The following is a 22,602-nucleotide window of genomic DNA, read 5'->3' on the forward strand; positions in this document are numbered from 1 at the left end:
TCTTGGGAGATAACCCATGTGTTATTTTGCTACAGTACTTTGTTTTATATTTGTGTCTTGGAAGTTGTTTACTACTGTAGCAACCTCTCCTTATCTTAGTTTTGTGTTTTTTTGTGCCAAGTAAAGTCGTTGATAGTAAGGTTCATACTAGATTTGGATTACTGCGCAGAAACAGATTTCTTTGCTGTCACGAATCTGGGCAAAATTCTCTGTAGGTAACTCAGAAAATTATGCCAATTTACGTGAGTGATCCTCAGATATTTACGCAACTTTCATTCAATTTGAGCATTTTCATTTGAGCAAGTCTGGTGCCCTTTTAAAATTCGTCTTTACGGACTGTTCTGTTTTGACAGATTCTGCCTTTTATTTCGCATTGCCTCTTTTGCTATGTGGGATGGATTTCTTTGTTCCATTAACTTCCAGTAGCTTTGGGCAATGTCCAGAAGTGTTAAGAATGATTGTGTCACCTCTGAACATGTGAGTTTTTGATTATGCACTAACCCTCTAATGAGTTTGTTTCGAGTTTGGTGTGGAGGAAGTTTTCAAGGGTCAAGAGAGGAGGATGATATATTATGATCAAGGAGAGTGAAAGCTCTAAGCTTGGGGATGCCCCGGTGGTTCACCCCTGCATATATCAAGAAGATTCAAGCGTCTAAGCTTGGGGATGCCCAAGGCATCCCCTTCTTCATCGACAAATTATCAGGTTCCTTCTCTTGAAACTATATTTTTATTCGGTCACATCTTATGTACTTTACTTGGAGCGTCTGTATGTTTCTTGTTTTTGTTTTTGTTTGAATAAATGCTTGTGTGGGAGAGAGACACGCTCCGCTGGTTCATATGAACACATGTATTCTTAGCTTTTAATTTTCATGGCGAAGGTTGAAACTGCTTCGTTAATTATTATATGGTTGGAAACGGAAAATGCTACATGTAGTAATTGGTAGAATGTCTTGGATAATTTGATACTTGGCAATTGTTGTGCTCATGTTTAAGCTCTTGCATCATATACTTTGCACCTATTAGTGAAGAATACATAGAGCATGCTAAAATTTGGTTTGCATAATTGGTCTCTCTAAGGTCTAGATAATTTCTAGTAAGGTGTTTGAACAACAAGGAAGACAATGTATAGTCTTATAATGCTTGTAATATATCTTTTATGTAAGTTTTGCTTTACTAGTTCATACTTGTGTTTGCCTCAAACAACCTTGCTAGCCTAAACCTTGTATCGAGAGGGAATACTTCTCATGCATCCAAAATACTTGAGCCAACCACTATGCCATTTGTGTCCACCATACCTACCTACTACATGGTATTTCTCCGCCATTCCAAAGGAAATTGCTTGAGTGCTACCTTTAAACAATTCAAAATTTATCACCTCTGATTTGTGTCAATGTTTTATAGCTCACGAGGAAGTATGTGGTGTTTATCTTTCAATCTTGTTGGGCAACTTTCACCAATGGACTAGTGGCTTCATCCGCTTATCCAATAATTTTGCAAAAAGAGCTGGCAATGGGATTCCCAGTCCCAAATTAATTAACAAAAATAGACGCTCCTCCATGGTATGTGATTGTTGGACGGCACCCGAAGGATTCGGTTAGCCATGGCTTGTGTAAGCAAAGGTTGGGAGGAGTGTCATCATAATAAAACTAAAATAAAAAGGCACTCCTTCATGGTATGAGATTGTTGGCAGGCACCCGAGGATTCGGTTAGCCATGGTTTGTGTAAGAAAGGTTGGAAGGAGTGCCACCCAAAAATAAAATAAAATGGGAGCCGCTCTTTGAAGGTTTTATGCAGCAAGGGGTTAGAGTACCCGCTACCATTCGTTGACAACAACATACACCTCTCAAAACTTTATTTTTATGCTCTCTTTATGTTTTCAAAACCAAAGCTCTAGCACAAATATAGCAATCGATGCTTTCCTCTTTGAAGGACCATTCTTTTACTTTTATTGTTGAGTCAGTTCACCTATTTCTCTCCACCTCGAGAAGCAAACACTTGTGTGAACTATGCATTGATTCCTACATACTTGCATATTGCATTTGTTATATTACTCTATGTTGACAATATCCATGAGATATACATGTTATAAGTTGAAAGCAACCGCTGAAACTTAATCTTCCTTTGTGTTGCTTCAATGCTTTTACTATGAATTATTGCTTTATGAGTTAACTCTTATGCAAGACTTATTGATGCTTGTCTTGAAGTACTATTCATGAAAAGTCTTTGCCTTATGATTCATTTGTTTACTCATGTCATTACCATTGTTTTGATCGCTGCATTCATTACATGTGTTTACAATAGTATGATCAAAGTTATGATGGCATGTCACTCCAGAAATTATCCTTGTTATCGTTTACCTGCTCGGGACGAGCAGAAACTAAGCTTGGGGATGCTGATACGTCTCCGACGTATCGATAATTTCTTATGTTCCATGCCACATTATTGATGATATCTACATGTTATATGCACATTTTATGTCATATTTATGCGTTTTCTGGAACTAACCTATTGACGAGATGCCGAAAGGCCAGTTGCTGTTTTCTGCTGTTTTTGGTTTCAGAAATCCTAGTAACGAAATATTCTCGGAATCGGACGAAATCAATGCCCAGCATCCTATTTTTCCACGAAGCTTCCAGAACACCCGGGAAGGACTAGAGGGGGGCCACAGGCCACCCAGACCATAGGCCGGCGCGGCCCAGGCCCTGGCCGCGCCGCCCTATAGTGTCGGCGCCCCTTCGACCTTCTGACGCCGCCTCTTCGCCTATATAAAGCCCCTCGACCTAAAACCTCGATACGAAAAAGCCACGATACGAGAAACCTTCCAGAGCCGCCGCCATCGCGAAGCCAAGATCTGGGGGACAGGAGTCTCTGTTCCGGCACGCCGCCGGGACGGGGAAGTGCCCCCGGAAGGCTTCTCCATCAACACCACCGCCATCTTCATCAACGCTGCTGTCTCCCATGAGGAGGGAGTAGTTCTCCATCGAGGCTCGGGGCTGTACCGGTAGCTATGTGGTTCATCTCTCTCCTATGTACTTCAATACAATAATCTCATGAGCTGCCTTACATGATTGAGATTCATATGATGATGCTTGTAATCTAGATGTCATTATGCTAGTCAAGTGGGTTTTACTTATGTGATCTCCGGAGACTCCTTGTCCCACGTGTGTAAAGGTGACAGTGTGTGCACCGTGTGGGTCTCTTAGGCTATATTTCACAGAATACTTATTCACTGTTATGAATGGCATAGTGAAGTGCTTATTTATATCTCTTTATGATTGCAATGTGTTTTGTATCACAATTTATCTATGTGCTACTCTAGTGATGTTATTAAAGTAGTTTTATTCCTCCTGCACGGTGAAATGGTGACAGTGTGTGCATCCGTGTTAGTACTTGGCGTAGGCTATGATTATGATCTCTTGTAGATTATGAAGTTAACTATTGCTATGATGGTATTGATGTGATCTATTCCTCCTACATAGTGTGAAGGTGACAGTGTGCATGCTATGTTAGTACTTGGTTTAGTCGTATTGATCTTTCATGCACTCTAAGGTTATTTAAATATGAACATTGAATTGTGGAGCTTGTTAACACCGGCATTGAGGGTTCGTGTAATCCTACGCAATGGTGTTCATCATCCAACAAGAGTGTAGAGTATGCATTTATCTATTCTGTTATGTGATCAATGTTGAGAGTGTCCACTAGTGAAAGTCTGATCCCTAGGCCTTGTTCATAAATACTGCTATCGCTGCTTGTTTACTATTTTACTGTGTTACTACTGCTGCGTTACTACTGCTTGTTTACTGTCCTGGGCAAAGCACTTTTCTGGTGCCGTTGCTACTTATTCATACCACCTGTATTTCACTATCTCTTCGCCGAACTAGTGCACCTATTTGGTGTGTTGGGGACACAAGAGACTTCTTGCTTTGTGGTTGCAGGGTTGCATGAGAGGGATATCTTTGACCTCTTCCTCCCTGAGTTCGATAAACCTTGGGTGATCCACTTAAGGGAAACTTGCTGCTGTTCTACAAACCTCTGCTCTTGGAGGCCCAACACTGTCTACAGGAAAAGGAGGGGGCGTAGACATCAGGTATCACTCTATACCTTGTTCAACCTCATCTCCTGACAAGTACTCTTTACTCGTACCGTGGTATGTGGTCTCTTATGAACTTATTCATATGCTTGCAAGACATTAGACGACATTCCACCGAGAGGGCCCAGAGTATATCTATCCGTCATCGGGATGGACAAATCCCACTGTTGATCCATATGCCTCAACTCATACTTTCCGGATACTTAATCCCACCTTTATAACCACCCATTTACGCAGTGGCGTTTGATGTAATCAAAGTACCTTTCCAGCATAAGTGATTTACATGATCTCATGGTCATAAGGACTAGGTAACTATGTATCGAAAGCTTATAGCAAATAACTTAATGACGTGATCTTATGCTACGCTTAATTGGGTGTATCCATTACATCATTCACATAATGATATAACCTTGTTATTAATAACATCCAATGTTCATGATTATGAAACTAATCATCTATTAATCAACAAGATAGTTAAGAGGCTTTACTAGGGACTCATTGTTGTTTACATAACACACATGTATCAATGTTTCGGTTAATACAATTATAGCATGGTATATAAACATTTATCATAAACATAAAGATATATAATAACCACTTTTATTATTGCCTCTTGGGCATATCTCCAACAGTGGTCTCTTATGAACTTATTCATATGCTTGCAAGACATTAGACGACATTCCACCGAGAGGGCCCAGAGTATATCTATCCGTCATCGGGATGGACAAATCCCACTGTTGATCCATATGCCTCAACTCATACTTTCCGGATACTTAATCCCACCTTTATAACCACCCATTTACGCAGTGGCGTTTGATGTAATCAAAGTACCTTTCCAGCATAAGTGATTTACATGATCTCATGGTCATAAGGACTAGGTAACTATGTATCGAAAGCTTATAGCAAATAACTTAATGACGTGATCTTATGCTACGCTTAATTGGGTGTATCCATTACATCATTCACATAATGATATAACCTTGTTATTAATAACATCCAATGTTCATGATTATGAAACTAATCATCTATTAATTAACAAGCTAGTTAAGAGGCTTTACTAGGGACTCATTGTTGTTTACATAACACACATGTATCAATGTTTCAGTTAATACAATTATAGCATGGTATATAAACATTTATCATAAACATAAAGATATATAATAACCACTTTTATTATTGCCTCTTGGGCATATCTCCAACACGAGGCGGCGTCGGAATCCGGGCTGGTGGAGGAGAGGGGAGCCGGAGAGGGGCAGCAGCCAGAGTCGGGGACGGCGGCGCTGAGTCGATCGACGAGCGGCGCTCCAGTCGGTCGGCCATGGCGGCGCCGGAGAGGGCCGGCCAGGGGCGAGGCGGCGTCGGAATCCGGGCTGGTGGAGGAGAGGGGAGCCGGAGAGGGGACGGCGGCGCTGGAGTTGGGGACGGCGGCGCTGGAGTCGGTCGGCCAGGGCGGCGCTCGAGAGGGTTGGCCAGGGCGAGCGAGGCGGAGCGGAGCGAGAGGGTCGGCCAGGGCGAGCGAGCGATGGTCGTCTCCAATTCAGAGCAATACAGAGGTCTGACCCTCTGAATCGGTACACACATAAGTTAGCCGCGCGCGGGCTGCCCTCGGAATTGGCCCATCGATTCCAGGATCCAATACCAAGCACAAACAAATAGCAGAATTCGCCAATTTGGACCTCAATTCCAATTCCGAGCCCGAATTCTGTGCAACCAAACACAGCATCAAAGTAAAAGGCATTGAAGCAACACAAAGGATGATTAAGTATCAGCAATTGCTTTCAACTTGTAACATGTATATCTCATGGATAATTGTCAACATAAAGCAATATAACAAGTGCAATAAGTAAACATGTAAGAATCAATGCACACAGTTGACACAAGTGTTTGCTTCTAAGATAGAAAGAAGTAGGCAAACTGACTCAACATAAAGTAAAAGAAAGACCCTTCGCAGAGGGAAGCATGGATTACTATTTTTGTGCTGGAGCTTTTATTTTGAAAACATAGAAACAATTTTTTCAACGGTAGTAATAAAGCATATGCGTTATGTATAAGATATCCTATAAGTTGCAAGCCTCATGCATAGATTACCAATAGTGCCCGCACCTTGTCCTAATTAGCTTGGATTAACACGAATTATCATTGCATAACATATGTTTCAACCAAGTGTCACAAAGGGGTACCTCTATGCCGCCTGTACAGAGGTCTAAGGAGAAAGTTCGCATTGGATTTCTCGCTTTTGATTATTCTCAACTTAGACATCCATACCGGGACAACATAGACACAGATAATGGACTCCTCTTTAATGCATAAGAATTTCAACAACAGATAATATTCTCATAAGAGATTGAGGATTTGTGTCCAAACTGAAACTTCCACCATGATTCATGGCTTTAGTTAGCGGCCCAATGTTCTTCTCTAACAATATGCATACTCAAACCATTGATCATGAAAATCACCCATACTTCAGACAAGACGAACATGCATAGCAACTCACATGATATTCAACAAAGGTGTAAAAGTTGATGGCGTCCCCAGAAACATGGTTATCGCTCAACAAGCAACTTATAAGAAATAAGATACATAGCAACATATTCAATACCACAATAGTTTTTAAGGCTATTTTCCCATGAGCTATGTATTGCAAAGACAAAGAATAGAATTTTAAAGGTAGCACTCAAGTAATGTACTTTGGAATGGCAGAAAAATACCATGTAGTAGGTAGGTATGGTGGACACAGATGGCATAGTTTTTGGCTCAAGGATTTGGATGCACGAGAAGTAATCCCTCTCAATACAAGGCTAGGCTAGCAAGGTTGTTTGAAGCAAACTCAAGTATAAACCGGTACAACAAAACTTACATAAGAACATATTGCAAGCATTATAAGACTCTACACTGTCTTCCTTGTTGTTCAAACACCTTAACCAGAAAATATCTAGACTTAGAGAGACCAATCATGCAAACCAAATTTCAACAAGCTCTATGTAGTTCTTCATTAATAGGTGCAAAGTACATGATGCAGGAGCTTAAACATGATCTATATGAGCACAACAATTGCCAAGTATCAAATTATTCAAGACATTATACCAATTACCACATGAAGCATTTCCTATTTCCAACCAAATAGCAATTAACGAAGCGGTTTTCAACTCCGCCATGAACATTAAAGATAGAACTAAGAACACCAGTGTTCATATGAAAAAGCGGAGCGTGTCTCTCTCCCACACAAGCATGAATTTATTCAGAGAATGAAAATAACAAAACAAAAATAAAAGCACATAGACGCTCCAAGTAAAGTACATAAGATGTGACTGAATAAAAATATAGTTTCACTAGAGGTGACCTGATAAGTTGTCGATAAAGAAGGGAATGCCTTGGGCATCCCCAAGCTTAGATGCTTGAGTCTTCTTGAAATATGCAGGGATGAACCACGGGGGCATCCCCAAGCTTAGACTTTTCGCTCTTCTTGATCATATTGTATCATCCTCCTCTCTTGACCCTTGAAAACTTCCTCCACATCAAACTCGAAACAAACTCATTAGAGGGTTAGTGCATAATCAAAAATTCACATGTTCAGAGGTAACACAATAATTCTTAACACTTCTGGACATTGCCCAAAGCTACTGGAAGTTAATGGAACAAAGAAATCCATTCAACATAGCAAAAGAGGCAATGCGAAATAAAAGGCAGAATCTGTCAAAACAGAACAGTCCGTAAAGACGAATTTTTCTGGGGCACTTAACTTGCTCAGATGAAAAAGCTCAAAACTAATAAAAGTTGCGTACATATCTGAGGAACACGCACGTAAATTGGCAGATTTTTCTGAGTTACCTACAGAGAGCGCTGCCCAAATTCGTGACAGATAGAAATCTGTTTCTGCGCAGAAATCCAAATCTAGTATCAACCTTCTATTAGAGACTTCACTTGGCACAACATTGCAATAAAATAAAGATAAGGAGAGGTTGCTACAGTAGTAACAACTTCAAAGACACAACAAAACAGTAGCAAAATAAACACATGGGTTATCTCCCAAGAAGTGCTTTCTTTATAGCCATTAAGATGGGCTCAGCAATTTTAATGATGCTCGCGTAAGAAATAAGAATTGAAGCAAAAGAGAGCATCAAGAAGCAAATTCAAAACACATTTAAGTCTAACCCACTTCCTATGAAAAGGAATCTTGTAAATAAACAAGTCATGTAAGCACAATGCAACAAGCATAAAAAGGCAACACAAGCGCAACTTCAAGATTCTCAACATAAAGAGGGGAAACTTAATATTATTAAGATGCATATAACCATGTTTCCCTCTCTCATAATAACTTTCAGTAGCATCATGAACAAACTCAACAATATAACTATCACATGAAACATTCTTATCATGAGCTACATGCATAAAATTATTGTAGTGGGAGCAAATTCAACAAAGTAACTATCATTATTATTCTCATCACCATAATCATCATATATAGGAGGCATATTGTAATCATAATTAATTTTCTCCTCATAGTCATCATTGTAATCATCATATTTAGGAGGTAAAGTATCATCAAAGTAAATTTTCTCCTCCATGCTTGGGGGACTAAAGATATCCTGCTCATCAAAACCAGCTTCCCCAAGCTTAGAATTTTCCATAGAATTAGCAACAATGGTGTTCGAAGCGTTCATACTAATATCATTGCTACTAGCATGCAAATAACGTTCCATAGGTTTTTTAATTTTCGCATCAAACCATCCATGTCTTAACTCAGGAAATAGATTAAAAAGCTCACTATTGTTTTCCATTATGCCTAACTAGTGTAAACAAGAAACAAAAAGATGCAATTGCAGGATCTAAAGGAAATATCTTCGAGCACTCACACACCGGCAACAGTGCTAGGAGATAGCTTAGTAGTCGGAGGATGTGAATACCTTTTACCTTACCTCCCCGGCAACGGCGCCAGAAAATAGCTTGATGTCTACGCACGCTTCTATTCCTGTAGACAGTGTTGAGCCTCCAAGAGCAGAGGTTTGTAGAACAGCAGCAAGTTTCCCTTAAGTGGATCACCCAAGGTTTATCGAACTCAGGGAGGAAGAGGTCAAAGATATCCCTCTCAAGCAACCCTGCAATCACGATACAAGAAGTCTCTTGTGTCCCCAACACACCCAATACACTTGTCAGATGTATAGGTGCACTAGTTCGGCGAAGAGATAGTGAAATACAAGTGGTATGAATGAATATGAGCAGTAGTAACGGCGCCAGAAAATAGTTTGCTGGCGTGCAGTTGATGGTAGTAATATTGCAGGAAGTAAAGATGCAGTAAAACAGTAAATAAGCGATGATTGCAGTATTTGGAAACAAGGCCTAGGGATCATACTTTCACTAGTGGACACTCTCAACATTGATCACGTAATAAAACCACTCTACACTCTCTTGTTGGATGAAAAACACCATTAATTGTGTAGGGCTACAAGAGCACCTCAATGCCGGAGTTAACAAGCTCCACAACATTCGATGTTCATATTTAAATAACCTTAGAGTGCATGATAGACCAACGCAATTATACCGAGTACTAACATAGCATGCACACCATCACCGACAGACTATGAAAGGAGGAATAGATCACATCAATACTATCATAGTAATAGTTAACTCCATAATCTACAAGAGATTACAATCATAAACTACGCCAAGTACTACATGATGCACACACACGTCACCTTTACATCATGAAGGAGGAATAGACTACTTTAATAACATCACTAGAGTAGCACATAGATTAATAGTGATACAAAGCTCATCATATGGATCTCAATCGTGCAAGGCAATTCATGAGATCATTGTATTGAGGTACATGAGAGAGAGATTAACCACATAGCTACCGGTACAGCCCTTAGCCTCGATGGAGAACTACTCCCTCCTCATCATGGGAGACAGCAGCGGCGATGAAGATGGCGGTGATGTCGATGGAGATGCCTTCCGGGGGCACTTCCCCGTCCCGGCAGGGTGCCGGAACAGAGACTTCTGTCCCCCGAATCTTGGCTTCGCGATGGCGGCGGCTCTGGAACTTTTCTCGTATCGTGGCTTATTCCTTTAGGGTTTTCGCGACGAATGCTTTAAGTAGGCGGAAGGGCAGCCTCGGAGGGGCCCTGGTGGGGCCACACAATAGGGGGGCGCGCCCCACCCCTTGGCCGCGCCGCCCTGGCTCCCCTCTGGTCTCTCTCCGATGTTCTGGAAGCTTCGTGGAAAAATAAGATACTGGGCGTTGATATCGTCCAATTCCGAGAATATTTCCTTACTAGGATTTCTGAAACCAAAAACAGCAGAAAACAGGAACTGGCACTTCGGCATCTTGTCAATAGGTTAGTTCCGGAAAACGCATCAAAACGATATAAAGTATGAATAAAACATGTAGGTATTGTCATAAAACTAGCATGGAACATAAGAAATTATAGATACGTTGGAGACGTATCAGGGCGGCGCTCGGCGGGGGGTGGGGTGGCGCGACGGGGGCCCTGTCGCTGGTGGCCGGCCGGGAGAGCTCGGGAAGAGCCTGAGGAAGAAGAAGACATGGGAGAAAAAAAGAGAAAAAAGAAAAAATGACTGACAGGTGGGTCTTATTGGCATATTTAGGGAATATTCCATTTTACAGTTTTAGTTTACGGGGTCTGTTCTCCGCCAGCGTATTTTCGACGCGTAAACGCGAGTTTGGTGAACTGAACTCCGGGTTTTCGGTTCGCGTTTTTACGGGCTCTGTTAGAGATGCTCTAAGCACCCAGGAGCCAAATTGCATTTCTGATAACCAAGAGATTATGTTCTGACGGATGGATAATACATCATAAATGTACCCATTCCTTTCAAAGTTTAATTACTCCCTCCGGTTCATATAAATTGACTCTAATATGGATGTATCTAGACACATTTTAGTTCAAGATACATCCATATTGAAGTCAATTAATATGGATCGGAGGGAGTACATAATTTCCTTTTTTATAAAACTGTTATTATTGTTTTGGTATTAATTGTTATTCCCGTGGATATCGGGGTACACGGTCCCACGGGCAATAACCAGTCAATCCCGAGGAGTGGGAGAGAAAACAAGGCCCGAGAAGGCCCAGTGTGGATTCTACACGGCTGCAATGGCCCCTAAAAGAAGCCCTGGACTGGACGAGCCTCTCACCAGCCATAGATCTGGCGGGCTCGCGCCCTCTGAGACGCCAAGTCAGAACCTGTGGAGCCACGACAAAGCTAGGCCCGGATGGCCGAGCTCGCGCGCCACGTCGCGGACACGCACCACGCCACAGAGAACGTATCCATACAATATTATGTGGTGTCCCTTTGGCAGTATAAATGGAGGCCCAAGCTGCAAATAGAGGGCAAGGAACAAACAACTCCTTCCCGGGAACAGACTCTGTAACGGGAAAGATCCACCAAATACAACATAGTAGGCATAGCCCGGATGGTTGCCGGGTGCTGATACCTGCAGTGACCCGCGAGATCGTGAGTTCGAGTGCTAGCGCCCGCTCTCTCGCTGTACACACCAAATATCATCTATTGAATTGCTTGGAGGGCTTCTTACCCCCCCAAGTCGCATTTTTTTTTCAAGACGTAAGGTTTGTGTGATTGTGAACTTCGTCTCGCTCGTCGATTGAGCTCACCTTGCTATGCACCCCACGGCGAACGAAAAGGGGAGCGCCATTCCTCTGTGTCTGAATCCACGATACGACACTAGTCTATTGATAAATGCCATAAGAAAAAAATTCACCTTATTTTATGTCCATTTCAGGTATTTTCACGATAAGTGAAAATTAGGAAAGCCTTGCCAAGGGCACCTCGGGCTTATGGATGCCGCTTGTCTTTGTGGGATCCATGAGAAGTGTTTTCGCCAATGTGCTTTTCCCAATTCCGTCATCCAACCATAAAACCATCACCATTTTATTACGTGATTTGTCAACATTGTCACGTAGGGCAACCGGAGGAAAAGAGCACTCGACAGAACACATTTGCAAGTCTCCGGAGGTACTCTTAGATGAATTCCACCATTGTTTTTCGCATCCATAATCATCGTGTTGCTCCTATGATGAGTATGGATGAGTAGTCCATCCTCTTGACTATGAATTTGTAGTGGCAATTGTGCAACAACCTATCTATGTGCTATTAGATCACGTGTGCTTAATTTATATGGTTATTGTCATCTTCATATATTTGTGATGGTTAATCTATTGTCTGATTTGACTATGCTTTGATGTTATCTTGTTTGAGTATTATTATTTTTATAGATACACGCATTGTCGCTCTATTCTTTATGCTTGCCTCGGCCATTCTATGCTTATATAAAAAATATGTGGTAGTGTGTATAGGTGCTTGGGGTGTTATTAGGCTAGTGATACAAAAGGCAAAAAAAAAGACACGTGTGCCTTCTTAAGTCACCTCATTGTATGAGTAAAGCGAACCAATTCTTTTTTTTACCCTCTAGTGTACCATTTACGATACGAGTTACCCTATTTTGTAGAAATTCTTTCGTCTTACCCCATTTAGTGAAATTTGTGCCTTATTTTACCCATCTAAAGAGTTAAAAGAGTGTTCTCAGTTGTGGCATGGCCAACAGGTATGTGTAGCGTTCGAAGAACTATTTATGTTTGAGTGGGCACGTAAAGAGGCACACGCCATCGGGTGCAGATGGGCCCCCGGAGCTCAACCACCACCATGAATAGAACTAGCAAATGCCGACATGGCAGCACGCCGCACCCTTGTGGTAGCCATGAGTGAAGAATAATAGGATCGAGTAGATGTTTCTATCATAATTTACGACGATGGCATGATATACAATGTGTAAATTAATTCTTATCATTTTGATAGGAAAGTTGACTCGCTATCACACAATCCTCGGGATCATGTAAAAATTATCATCAAATCCGTACAAGCCAAGGTATACTGAAGGAGCAATCCAGATAAATACACAGTTCAGTTCCATAGAATCTGCTAACCCGTAAGCACCACCCAGATAAATTTTCAAGTTGATAAACGAACAGAAAAAACTTACTACTATTGTTATGAGGAAAATTGATGTCCTTATGGTTAATTTGACAGAATGTATTAACAAAACACACAATATGCGTGCTAGTATAGTGTCATGGTTCAGTAATAGGGGAAGTTGGATGGTACTGCACAACGGAATTAGTTTGTTTTGCTTGCCAAGTGTCCACTCAGATACATCGAACACCATGTATTCAAGCACTGGTTTCCCCTTGATTGCACTCTCATTTCCAGCATCTAACAATGAGGGAAACTGTAAGCAAAACACTTCCATCATAACTAACACAGTTTCTCATGACCATTCAAAAAAAAGTTCTATTAGAAACACACAAAATAATAATGCATACACATACATTATACTTCACTCTATATGTCATAAGCATATAGAAAATATTCTTTTAGTCAGGACTCCATCTAGAGTTTGTCACCAGGTGAGGAATGTAATAGGAGATAGAGGGTTACAGGTTGTTGGCGACACATGCAAGAAACTAAGAAGACATCGAATGGAGTGAGGGGACAATAATCCAGGTCTACAAGAAAAGCAGGAGGAGTTTCTCAGTTAGGGCTGATAGCTGTAGATGTTGGTTACCGTGACCTGGAGCACATAACTTCCTATGTATCTGATATCACCAATGTGGCTCTGGAATCAATTGTGATTTTCTGCCAAAATCTTTGTGACTTTCGGCTTGTCAGGCAAAAACAGGCAAAAACAGGTAACTAATCTGCCATTTGATAATGGTGTCCGTGCTCACCAAGCTCCAAAGATTTGCTCTCTACATGAGACCTGAAGGGCTTTTAGACACGTGCCTTGACTACATCATGCAGAATAGTGGAAATATCCAATATATGCTATTGTGCAACATCAGGGATTCTGATATCGAGTTGGTCCGCCTTGCAATAGGGTGTAGCAACCTATGGAAGCTTGAACTTAGGAGCTGCTACTTCAGGCTTCAGCGAGCGAGCCCTGTTCCTCGCTGTGCTCCAGATGTCATCATTGAGGTACATATGGGTGCAAGGCTATAAAGCCTCTCCAATAGGCCTCGAGCTCCTCCTCATGGCAAGGCTCTTCTATAACATCGAGTTTTTTTTTTTTTTGAAATAAGGCAAAAACTTTACGTTTCATTGATATAGGAGAAAAGAGTTGGCCCGTTTATAAGGAAAACTGGCCGAAAAACCGTTACAACACGACACCACACACCAGCCCCGAGGTTGCGCTCCATACGGGTCGACGACCAACTAGGTCGACACCACACCTCAATGCAACAGGCGGAGGTGAAAGACCGGAGCCACCGCTCCAACTACCACGCCGGCCCCAAGGCCGCGCCCCGCCTGGCCGAAGATGAACCCGCCTCCGCCGAAACCACCAAAACCCTCCACAAGTCCCTCTGTCCGGTGGACGTCCAAAGCGAGGCCCCAAGAGGCAAAGCGACACAAAAGCGCTGCCCACGCCCGATACCGCGAGGGATCTAGGGTTTCCCCCGGAGAACCCGAGCGGAGATCAAGAAACATCCACTTCGACGACGCCTTCAAGAACGATGCGGCGCCCACAGGCGTCACCGTCGTCGGTCCTGGCCGGCCGCCAAGACAGAGCTTTCGCCCAGCAAAGAGTCACAAGACCTCGTGCCCGCCAAATAAGGACCGGCACAAACCACCACCTACTTCCACCGCATAGCAACCCCCGGGGAGCCGCCGAACGCTCCTCGCACCGAAGCCTGAAAACGCTCGTCTTCTAGCAGCAACCTCCTGGCCAACCTCTAGCCGCCGCCGCGCAGCGGGCTGCACACCCAGAAGCCAACAGAGCACCGCCGAAGAGCACCGTGGACGCCGCCGGAACGCCACATAGAGGGGATGCCGACCAACACCAACACGGGGCTCGAGGACGAACGCCGAAAGCCATGGACATGAGCACCCCGCACACCCGTAGCCGCCACCGCACTGCCCTCCCGGCCCAGGACCATGGCCAGCACCGCGCCGCCCCTGCGCCACGACGGAGACGCCGCCCAGCGGCCGCGGCCCGCATGGCCCAACATGCCCAGATCGGGACCCGCCGACCATCGCGGTCTCCCGAAGCAGAACCGCTGCCGCGGCCTCCCGCAGGCACCACCGTCGCGGCCTCCTGGAGCAGCGCCGCCGCCGTGGCCTCCCGATGCAGCGCCGCCGTCGCGACCTCCCGATGCAGCGCCGCCGCCGCAACCACCCGAAGCAGCGCCTCCGGGTCGACGCCGGGCCACTGCATGCCCGCCCGTAGCCTCCGCTGCCGCCTGCAGCGCCCCCGCGCCGGGAGAACGCGAGGGGAAGAAGAGGAGGCGGAGAAGAAAACCGCCCCGCCGCCACCAACCATGAGGCGGGTGCTGCCTCCACCACACGACCAGCAGCTTCCGCCCCCACGCCACCCACGCGGCCGAGGAGGATGGCCCTCAGCACCAGCGAACGCCCCTGCCGCCGGCGGCGCCGCCCACACCATCCGAGGTTGCCGCCTCCATGCCAGAGCTCTACCCGACGAGCGGGAGCAGCGAGGTCCCCGCCGCCGCGGTCCTTGGCAGCCGCGTGCGGGCTTTGCCGGCGAGCTCCTCTCAACGGCGGCGAGGAAGAAGGTGGACGGATGGGGAGGGCTGCTAGCTAGGGTTTCCGCCGCTGCCCGTGTCGCCCCAGAGCGGAGCGACGCGGGGGCCGTTTGAACTGTACATTTGTAAATGGTGTGGTAAAGCTCCTGTCTTTCATAACATCGAGTTTACGCCTCCCAGTCCAGAGAGCATGTTACACATGGCAGTTGATGGGGAACCGTGTGTGGATAGTCAAAAGTTCTTTCCTACTACTCCCTTGCTGGATAGAGGTCGGACTGCCCTAATTAAGTGACTCCATTGCATCCGACTGCATGATTGTAAATACATCAAGTTGTGTGTACCCTGTTGCCCTATCTCTTGGGTAACAAACCTTGTCCCAATATAGTAATTTGTATGGATCTAGATATAATTAGCTGCCTGCTTTTGTGCCGTAATAGACTAGTATATTTCACTACTGTATCTTAGGTGTAGTGCAATAAGTTGCTGTTGTTACTTCGTACCGCTGTAATCCTGGGAATCTGTATGCATACTAAGTTGCTTAGTGCTTTGAGTGTTTGATCTTGTCACTTCGTGCCTGGACTACGTAAGAGCATCTCCAGCCGTGTCCCCCAAATTATCCTCCAAGCCATGTCCCCCAAATTATCCTCCAAACGACGTCAGATCGAGCCTTTCGGGGACACATTTTTGGAGAGCGTCGCTCCCCAGCCGCGTCCCCCAAACGCGCCTCCAAATAAATAAAAGTGCACGAAAATAAAGATTTTCATTCAAATTTAATTTATATTTTACAAGTTTAAATGAAAACGGTTAGATTTTATCTAACCCTAGCCTACTGGCCACCCGGCGGCGCGTTCGATGGCCCCGCTCCGTCGTCGCCTCCCCTCCGCAGCAGCTCCTGCGCCGCGCGCCGCCTCTCTCTGCGGAGGGTGACGAGAAGACGCTAGCGCTCCATCAGCGCGTCATCGCCTGCCCTCCCCTGCTGTGCCGCTTGGAGGGAGAGTTCGACGGCGCGGCGAATCAGCTCGTCTTCGCGGGCACGGGCGTCGTCTTGCAGCTTCTTCCGCGACTCGAAGGACTCGACGAGCGTTCATATTTTATCTGCCGCCTCGTCCGGGTGCGTCCCGTCATCGTCGGACCAGTCGAATTCGTCGTCGTCCTCCTCCTCCTCCTCCTCCTCCATTTGCGCCGCCATAGCTGCCGCCAATGCATCCGCTGATGCCAGCGCCGCCTCCTGCTGTTGACGCTCCGCCGCCTCCCGCCGCCGCTACTCAATCCCCTCCCGCCATTCACGGTACTAGATCCCGCTCCATGTGCAGGCGCTGCCGCTCTGCACGCCACCGCTCGCTCATTTCCTCTGCCCGGTGCCGTCGCGCCACTTCCGCCGTGGCGGCGTCGAACACCGCTATGGTGTCCTCCAGCGCCGCCTCCTCCCACGCTTCGTTCTCCGCAGCTTCCGAGCCGATGTTGAACTGCGGTGCTGAAGGTGGTGGAGGGAACAGCCCGGCGCCGGGGTGGTTCATCATTGCGCAAGTGGTGTTTATGCGACGAGGGTTGTGCTTGCGGCGAAGAAAGGGTTGCCGGCGGCTGTGGTGGCTACCATTGAGCAGGAGAGGCCTTTTATAGACGCTGGCGCCGCCAGAAGAGGCGGGAAGATAACGCGGAAAGAGGCTAGAAGCGGCAGGAAGAAAGCGCGAGGACGCGCGGCGGCGTGCGAACGCCGGCGACTCGTGGAGGGCGCAGCGCCGACGAGACGTCTCTCCTGCCCTTCCGTCGCCATTAAGGCAAAGTTGCGACGCTTCATTCGTGATTCGCTGACGCGTCGGTCCCGCCACTCCCCGCCTCGCATTTCATTGTGTCTGGCGTGCCCGGAGCGTGCCCTGTCGAGCGGGGATGGGCTCGGGGCACCGGACGCTGTATTGGGCCGTGCCGGACGGAAAGGGCCTTTGGGGCGTGATATGTTGCAAACGTATCTATAATTTTTGATGCTCCATGCTTGTTTTACACCAATTTCTACATGTTTTGTCTACATTTCGTGGCACTTTTATCCATTTTCCGGAACTAACCTATTGACAAGATGCTAGTTCCCTGTTTTCTACTGTTTTTTATTTTAGAAAAGTTGTACAGGAAATATTCTCGGAATTGGAACACACAAAGGCCAAAGTTGCTATTCTACCGAAACGAAGACGGAGTCTAGAAGAGAGACGGAGGGGGCCAGAAGACGACCAAACCACCCCTAGGCGTGACCTCGCCTTGGCCCGCGCCTAGGCATGGTGTGGGCCACCCAGGCGGCCATCGACCTCGCCCTCCCGCCTATAAATTCCCTTCGATGCAAAAACCCTAAATCATCTAGCCTCTGTCCACGAAAAGTTCCGTCGCTGCCGTCATCGTCCAGACGAGTTTCGGGGGTCAGAAGTTCATGTTCCGGCACCCTGCCGGGACGGGGATTGACCCCCGGAGCCATCTCCATCGACTCCACCGCCTCCACTTCGACTCCATGATGGTTCATGAGTAGTTCCCCCCTGGACTACGGGTTCTCGATTGTAGCTAGTTGGTACTCTCTCCCCCATGTACTTCAATAAAATGATCTCATGAGCCGCCTTACATGATTGAGATCTATATGATGTAATCGGTGTTGTGTTTGTTGGGATCCGATAAATTGTGGAATTGTGATCAGATTGTTCATCATATTATCATACTACTGTTATTTAAGATCTTGCATGCTCTCCAATACTTGTAGTTACCTTGATCAAGTAGTTGCATGTGTCTCCAAGAGAGAGTATTTATGCTCGATAGTGGGTTCATGCACCTAGTTTCCTGGAAGAGTGACAATAACTTGTAAGATTGTAGATGCGATGCTGCTACTAGGGAGAAAACAACAATATTTTGTCTAAGGATAATTCTATTGTTTACTTTACACACGTTACTTAATGGGATAATCTGTTGCTTGCAACTTAATACTGGAAGGGGTTCGGATGATAACCTGAAGGTGGATTATTAGTCATAGACGCAGATAGATTACGGTCTATGTATTATGTTGTAATGCCACATTAAATACTACAGTAAAATTTATATTATCATAGCATGCATTATCATGCGCTCACAATTATCAATTGCCCAACTGTAATTTGTTCACCCAACACATGTTATTTGGAGAGATACCACTACTGTAGATAGATGGGAACCCCGGTCCTTCTATCATCATTATTTCTCTAAAGTCAACTCCACACTGGAGTACTTTCTGGTGCATATCCTCTATGCTACTGCTGTTGTGTTACTATTGGCATTGCTCTCATATTACTGTTGCTTTCACATCACCCCTGTTACTAGTGTTTTCCAGGTGCAGCTGAATTGACAACTCCGTTGTTAAGGCTTATAAGTATTCTTTACCCCCCTTGTGTCGAATCAATAAATTTGAATTTTACTTCCCTCGAATACTGTTGCGATCTCCTATACTAGCTTCTGGTTCATCAAGACTATTTTCTGGCGCCGTTGCTAGGGAGGCATAGCTCTACTCATAAGTTCACCTGGGGAGTACACTTTACCTGTCTCTCTATTTTTATTTTATTTTATTTTATTTTGTCTTGTCTAGTTTATTTTTGCTTAGTTTATTTCTGTTTAGTGTTTTGTTTAGTTTAATTTTGTCTAGTTTATTTTTGTCTTGTTTTTTTCTTCTTATATACCCGAAAATCCGCAAAAATTTGAAAAACTGAAAGTCTAAAAAACTGTTGTTATGGAAGAACCTGCTAGACCCTCTATGGAACATTTTATAAAGTATAGAGGATCATATAAGGGTAAAGTCATGAGAGGCGCGTTAAAAAGGAGGAGGAGAGTGATGAACAAAAGGAGGAAGAATGGATTAGCTATTCATGCCTACCTTCTAATGAGAGTAACTCTTTATCCCTTACATTATTTGATTGTCCCCCATGCTTACCAAAGGAGGATGAATGTTATGTTCCTGTGGATTCACTTGAAATATATAATATGAGTAAAACTTGTGCTAGTAATATGAGTAAAACTTGTAAGCATGGAGGACAATCAAATAGTGTAAGAGATAAAGAGTTACTCTCATTAGAAGGTTGGCATGGGTAGCTAATCCATTCTTCCTCCTTTTGTTCATCACTCTCCTCTTCTTTTTCATCCAATGAGCTTTCAGGTTCATCAATTTCCTCCTCTTTTTCATCCAATGAGCTTTCAGGTTCATCAATTTCTTCTTCCACGGGTTCCTGCAAATTGTGAGTGCATTCTTGTGCATTAATGAGTCTCTCTTTATAATCAATGATATAAGGATTATTGCTGTAACTTTCTATGCAAAAATTAAGGATAGAAGAGACATAATCTTCAAGGTCCTTACAAACAACACAAGTTTCATAATTTTTAGCCATGAAGGATTCTATCTCAGTGGCTCCCATAAATAAGACAAATTGTTCTACCTCTTCGAACCCAATATGAATATGGCTGTTCCAATTATAGTTCTTAATTAAAACTTCCTCACTAAAGCCACATTGAAATTTAAGATGTTTAGTATCCTGTTTAGAGCAATAGTTTATATCATGGCATTTAAGCAAGATTTTAGCAATTGTATTCAATTTTTCTATCACAACACTCATAACTTTTCCCGTTCTTGATTCTCTATAATTATTATATAATTCTATAAGCTCCAAATAGGTTGTGGGTTCTTCCATAACAACAGTTTTTAATTTTTCTGTTTTTCAAATTTTTATGGATTTTTGGGTATATGAGAAAAGTAAAACAAAGCAAAAACAAACTAAACAAAAGTAAACTAGGCAAAATAATACTAGACAGAAATAAACTAGGCAAAACAAAATAAAATAAAGTAAAAACAGAGAGAGAGGTAGAATGTACTCCCCAGGTGAACTTATGAGTAGAGCTATGCCTCCCCGGCAACGGCGCCAGAAAATAGTCTTGATAACCCACAAGTATAGGGGATCGCAACAGTCTTCGAGGGAAGTAAAACCCAAATTTATTGATTCGACACAAGGGGAGGTTAAGAATACTTATAAGCCTTAACAACTGAGTTGTCAATTCAGCTGGACCTGGAAAAGCACTAGTAACAGGGGTGATGTGAAAGCAGCAGTAATATGAGAGCTGTAGTAACAGTAACACAGCAGCAGTAGCAGTAATATGAGAGCAATGGCACCAGAAAATAGTTGATACTACTTCCAATGACATATAGGACCGAGTATATGATGATGAGAGATGGACCGGGGTTCCCAGCTTTCTACACTAGTGGTAACTCTCAAATAACAAGTAACAAGTGTTGGGTGAACAAATTACAGTTGGACAATTGATAGGATTGAAATAGCATTAAGACAGAACATCAAGATTATTAATCATGTAGGCATGTTTTCCATATATAGTCATACGTGCTCGCAATGAGAAACTTGCATAACATCTTTTGTCCTACCAGCCGGTGGCAGCCGGGCCTCTAGGGAATCTACTGGAAATTAAGGTACTCCTTTTAATAGAGCACCGGAGCAAAGCATTAACACTCCGTGAAAACATGTGATCCTCGTATCTAAGCCTTCCCCTCCAGTTATCCCAGTTGCTGTCACTCTGGGGCCTCAGGTTCCGGACATAGACATGTGCAAACAACTTGTAGATACAATCTAAGCAATAATTATAGAGCTCAAATCTAAGATCATGCCACTCGGGCCCTAGTGACAAGCATTAAACACAACAAGATTGCAGCAACAATAACTTCACAAACTTATATAGATAGACTAATCATAATGTAACAATCCATCGGATCCCAACAAACACAACACCGATTACATCAGATGAATCTCAATCATGTAAGGCAGCTCATGAGATCATTGTATTGAAGTACATGGGGGAGAGAGTACCAACTAGCTACAGCTAGAACCCGTAGTCCATGGGGGAACTACTCACGGAGCATGATGGAGGCGGTGGCATCGATGGAGATGGCTTCCGGGGGCACTTCCCCGTCCCGGCGGCGTGCCGGAACAGAGATTCTGTCCCCCGAATTGGAGTTTTGCGATGGCGGCGGCGCCCCTGGAGTCTTTCTGGAGTTTCGTCAATTGGTATCGCCTTTTTAGGTCGAAAGGGGTCTTATAGGCGAAGAGGCGGCGCAGGGAGGTGCGTGGGGCCTCCTCACCATAGGCTGGCGCGGCCTCCGACTCTCCTTCGGTGTTCTGGGGTCTTTCGGGAAAAATAAGATGTTGGGTCTTCGTTTCGTCGAATTCCAAGAATATTGCCCGAACAACCTTTCTGGAACCAAAAACAACAGAAAACGAGACTGCCTTTGTGGCATCTTGTTAATAGGTTAGTTCCGGAAAACGCATAAAAACATTATAAAGTGTGAGCAAAACATGTAGGTATTGTCATAAAACAAGCATGGAACATCAGAAATTATGGATACGTTGGAGATGTATCAGCCGCCAGCCAAGCATCTTGCCGGCACCTCTGATCTTTGCCGGCCGCTGGCCAAGCACCTCGACAACTCCTCGCAATGATCTCTGGCCAATCACTTGTTCATCTCCTACTGCCAAGCACCTCGCTGAGATCATGATCTTGCTTGCCCAGGCGTTTGATACGTCTCCAACGTATCTATAATTTCTTATGTTCCATGCTAGTTTTATGACAATACCTACATGTTTTGCTCATACTTTATATCATTTTGATGCATTTTCCGGGACTAACCTATTAACAAGATGCCGCAGTGCCAGATCCTGTTTTCTGCTGTTTTTGGTTTCAGAAATCCTACACAGGAAATATTCTCGGAATTGGACGAAACAAAAGCCCACGGCCTTATTTTCCACGGAGTGTTCCAGAACACCGAAGGAGAGACGGAGAAGGGCCACGAGGTGGCCACCCCACCTGGCGGCGCGGCCAAGAGGGGGGGCGCGCCCAGCTATGGTGTGGGCCCCTCGGGACTCCACCGACATCGCCCCTTCGCCTATA

General features: G+C 44.6%; 1 pseudogene; it reads left to right on the forward strand.

Moving 5' to 3' along the window:
* The window catches only part of LOC127346964 (uncharacterized), a 38,667-nt pseudogene extending 22,716 nt beyond the window's left edge, over positions 1 to 15,951 (forward strand).
* Positions 15,952 to 22,602: the final 6,651 nt, after the last annotated feature.

Source organism: Lolium perenne, chromosome 4 (genome assembly GCF_019359855.2).
Source record: "Lolium perenne isolate Kyuss_39 chromosome 4, Kyuss_2.0, whole genome shotgun sequence".
In the NCBI taxonomy this organism is placed as follows: domain Eukaryota; kingdom Viridiplantae; phylum Streptophyta; class Magnoliopsida; order Poales; family Poaceae; genus Lolium; species Lolium perenne.